Below are 4,889 nucleotides of genomic sequence, written 5' to 3' on the forward strand. Positions count from 1 at the left end.
ATAGTTGGTTCCAGAAACGTCGGTTTACTACGGTAACCAGTTGACGCGGCTGATTGCCTGAGAAGATTTTATTAAATACAGTAAAACCTCTCTAACTCGGGGTTCCACGAAAATGTGTCCAACTTACAGATAGAGGGAAAGAGAAAAATCATCCTTTCAAATTGTGGTGTAATGACAATGTGGTAACAGTAAAGTATTATGGAGCCCTTCCCAAAAAGGAAATTATTGATAAGAAAAGTCAAAAGGGTAAATTAAATTTTTACAAATTTTGTTTTCAGTAAATTAAACTTGCATGGGTAAGCTCAAAGGGAAGGGCACCAATACTTTACGTTTACCGAAAATGCAATCAATCGATTTACTTACATAATCTAACTACTGTAGGCTTGATCGAATTAAGAATTAATGACAATAATAATAATAATCTTTTGAAACCCACCTTCATGGTTGCACATTACACCCCAGCCTCAATGAAATTTTAAATGTTCAGAACGTATTTTTTTTTAATTGTACTTACGGCATTAGCTCAACATATGATGTCACATAATTCTTGTAAAAATGTCCGTCACAAGACACTATACACTTTCACTGCATTTCATTGATGTGCTCAAAGTCTCACACCCTCAACCATAAGCTAATCCTCAGGTAGAAGGCATTCATCCGTCAGAAATTTAAAACAACAAAATACCAACTGTAAACGTTTCCCATAAAAGCAGTGAAGCTAAGTGCATGCATGCACCTGTCCAACTTACAACAAAAGGGGTGACCAAGTTCCAGGATAAGGGGTGTCTGGTTATGTAAAATTATAGGATATTCGCCGGTTCCAATTAAGTGTCTAGGATATAGGGGTGTCCAACTAGAGGGATTTTACTCTATGTTATTTGTTTCTGACCCAGTACGGGGGGAAGAACCCTGCAAAATTAAGACGTCTGTTTCTGTGTTCTTGTTCATCTGTTGCTGTTTGTGGATTGTGTTTACGATTACAATTACATACCGATAATTTGACTGAATTATTCAAAACGCCCTAAATTTTTCTTGGATCTCTTTGAAATAAGTTTGACTGAAATGTTTAAAATGCGGAGGCCGTTTATTGCTAGGAGAGTGCCCGCACAGTTAGTGCAGGAACATTAGACGAATGCTTACATTTCTTATCAGTGTTTATTTCGCGAGAGCTTGCCCGTGCAAAGTTCCTTTTGTTGTTTAGACTACATATTTAGGCTTTTATATAACCATTATCAGTTCTGTATTAAAGTTTGTGCAATGTTTATTAGCATAAAATGTTGTACTGGTTACATTTATTCAGTTCAATCTAAACATTTTTATTGTGTCTTGTGGAAAAGTAGGTGAATCAAATAGGAACCTGTTAAATCAGAGCGAAATTATGTGTTTAGTTGTTGGGTTTATAAGCAAGAGCGTTGTAATTCTCCGTTGTAACAGAATTTGGAATCAGAGTGAGACACAAATTATTATTTCCATCTCGGGTTCCTTCTTTAACGAGACGGATGAGCGAACCTCAGCGGCAAATACGAGGTCTGTTCAAAATGTATCGGACCTTAATTTTTCCCACGGAAACAAATTAAGCACGGAAGGTGTCCTCCGGTGGGGGCATGCGCATGAAGGTCTCCTACACCCCCCCCCCCCCCCCCACCGGAGGACATCTTCCGTGCTTAATTTGTTTCCGTGGGAAAAATTAAGGTCCGATACATTTTGAACAGACCTCGTACATTGGTTTTAGTAAGTTTATAAATTCGTGTCTCGTGCGTACGTGCTGGCCTCATGCTACGAGACTGAGTTGTAAGATTTTTGTGTTGTATTTAGTGTCTAGATAGCCTGTGACTCACTTGATCTGTCTTCGCCAGACTTTATTAATGCAAAAAGATGAAGGTGAACGGGGCTGGGCATGTAGCGCGCATGGGATAAATGACATGCACACTGAATTTGTCTCAAAGCCTGGGAGACCCAAAGGTAGATGTCAGCACATATATGGATGGCAAGGAAAAGTATGAGCTGGGTTCAAATGACCCTGTGCAGGGACCAGTGACGGACGCCTAGGAGTTTGTAATCATTCGTTCAGTGTAGCCTCCAACAACTGTTAACTTCTATAAAAAAATATTTAGAAATAAGAATATACAAAGCGGTGGAGATGTGTAATTCTTTAGATCCAGCGTGCTTGGATTTGTTAATTGGTAAAGGTAAATAAATGGCTAGTTAGGAGGTTAATTGTTGAAGCTGTGCCAGTGGAACAGTCTGGAAATTGCAGGAAACCCGGTGAAGAAGCAGATACTGGGTGTAGTGTTCCAGGCTAGCAGTGTTTATTAAGATAAAGATTTTCAATGCTGCGTGTGTAGTTGGTAATTGTGCAGACGCCCTTGGACAAAACACTAGCTTGGCCAGAATTAATTTTGTCTGTGTTGATCTCAATAAACCCAGATTAAAAAACTGTAAAAACGATGTCCAGCAACGGTCAACAATCAGCATGAATGATATGGCCTCTGTTCTTATCTCGAATCCGATTTGTCAGTCTCTGTCCCTTCCTCCCCTGCAGAAGATTGCATACAGCTCGCTAGTTACGCTTGAACCCACGTAATCACTGCATAATAGGAGATGACGCTTGCACAAATTTTATATTTTCATGTTAATAAGATTGTCATAATAATTTCCTACGGTAAGTTTAAAATGATCATAATAGTCTAAATTTGAGAGACTGGCGAAGTTGTAACGGGAACTTCATGATTTTATCTCTTACGTATTTTTCTTGTGCAGATATAGAGTAAAATGTTGGTCCCAGAGGAACATCGTAGTTGCGAACAGAACTCATGAAAACAGTTGAGATCTCTTGGTGCACTCTGGTGGCGCGACCGCTGTAGCAGCTCCAGGTACAGTGTCACCATCTACTGGTCACTGTAACAACGAAGAACACACACCAGTCTCACGGAAAAATAGGGACGCGATTAAATTGTTTTAACGCCAGAACCACGGACCCGTCGCCAACCACGGAGACGGAGAGACCCGCAGAATGTGTGTCAGCCCATGTCAGAGTAATGCTGATAATTCCCAGGACACTGAACAGGTCTGTAGTTACATCGAAATTCAGTCTGAGGCGGATTTTATGACATTTAAAAATTACTTAATTTGTACTGCATCTGAGAATTTATTACGTTAAGAAATCCTTCCGATGGGTGTCGCGGTATTAAGATAGTGCAATATTTGCTACGAATTAATTTTTGCTTGACTACACATTTTTCATGTTAACATATTTAATGAACAGAAACAAACCGGAATGTTTGGAGTGTTAATTTAGAAACTAGTTAAAAGCAACCCGTTAATTTGTTGAAGTAATATGTTTTATGTTCAGGATTACGCATCAGTTTCGTGGTACCAAACCAAGTATTATTCATGTCCAGCAATGGAGTGATCCAGGGCTGACAAATAAGCCGACCGCCATTTTTACCAGGGACTTTAATGTTTATATGAGAACCTCGTCAGCGAAAGAAGTCCTGCAGAAATGTTTTGTGTAGAGTGAACTTCATTTAAGAATTCTGACGTTGGTGACACTGTCACAGGTGTTAAACGTCTCAGAACTGCCACTAGGAGCGCTCGATCGGTTCAACTTCTCAGTTCTTCTGTCGTGTGTAGCCAGCGATATTTCGCTTCTCTTACTTTGTGCTAAAATGTTTTTTCTGTTGTGATTGCTGTTGAGTAGTGGAATGGAGATTGTGCATTACCACTTCCGCTGTTTTTGCCAGCGATTGTTACTTGTGAGTAAGAAATAAAGAAAGAGGAAGGTTGAAAATCACCTTCAAATTGGAAGATGCGCTTTGTTTAATACTGTAGTATTAGCCTAGTACAAATTTAACGGCGTTCCAGATATGGTTGCTGCCTCTGAAACGTCGGTAATTTTGTGCCAGATTAAACGGTGCAACATCTGAGAAGAGTCATGTTCATATTCGCCGCCGTGAGAGCCTGAAATCTCACCAAGCGGAAAAGTTAATTCCGAAAATTGCTTAGTGGACAAACAATGTTTCACGTTGCCTAACCGAACAGGGGCAGTTCCCACTTGTGTTGGAATGTTTCACTTTGCAGTGTATTCATGACTGATATTTCTTGCCTCGAATTGTGTTTGGCAGTTCACTTATAGAGCGGTTCTGTAATAAAATTAGCTGTAAAGGGGGTTTTGGGATGCAATTGTCTACCACAAATATAATGACTCATAGTAAACACCCCGTGTTTTAGTCTGGTTTCTGTATCACAATCTGTTTCGTGTTATTTTTCATGAGTGTTCAATAATTATGTGTGCTGACTATTGTTTGTTCTGATAATGAGTAAAGGAAGTATATCATGGTTACAGCAAATTACTTTTTCTAAATTGTCTTTGATTGAAAAAAGTGATGTAAAAAATCATGGCCGCCCTCTTCCGGACTTAAAAATAGTTAAAACATCGTTGAGCACGTATGGGTTTTCTCCTGATGTAAATTTACTTTTCATTTATTTATATTGTTATGTGTTGAAAAACTATTCTGAGTTTTCCCCCTTGCACAGCACTACCACTGCTCAGACTCACAAGCCGCCACTGCCTCTGACACAGAATATATATTATAAATATATAATAATTACAAAAAGTATTCACACTACAAAAAGCATAACATTTTATTAAAAATGTTTTGCTGAAATTGTAATTACAACCTTCATACTTTCAATATTTTATATAATTATGAAACTTCAGTGACATAACAAATATAGTTTATAATATGCATGCCATCCATACAAAAGATCTTATGATGGCATATAATATGTACTAAAATATGTAACCTTTGATATTTTAGTTTCATATTGTAGATATTGTAAATGTACATACCAAAGAATCTACCTATACTGTACCATTCTTAAATACT

The 4,889-nt window shown here is 38.3% G+C and overlaps 1 long non-coding RNA gene across 1 annotated transcript; it reads left to right on the forward strand.

Annotated features, from left to right (window-relative positions):
- Positions 1 to 2,132: 2,132 nt before the first annotated feature.
- LOC110837722 (uncharacterized) lies at positions 2,133 to 3,807 on the forward strand. Its single transcript, XR_002545815.2, has 3 exons — positions 2,133 to 2,662; positions 2,761 to 3,067; positions 3,353 to 3,807. It is a non-coding gene; the product is annotated as an uncharacterized LOC110837722 (long non-coding RNA).
- Positions 3,808 to 4,889: the final 1,082 nt, after the last annotated feature.

Source organism: Zootermopsis nevadensis, unplaced genomic scaffold (assembly GCF_977971745.1).
Source record: "Zootermopsis nevadensis isolate Lab colony 2312 unplaced genomic scaffold, Znev_1.0 Znev_ptg000011l, whole genome shotgun sequence".
NCBI classification, from domain to species: Eukaryota; Metazoa; Arthropoda; class Insecta; order Blattodea; family Termopsidae; genus Zootermopsis; species Zootermopsis nevadensis.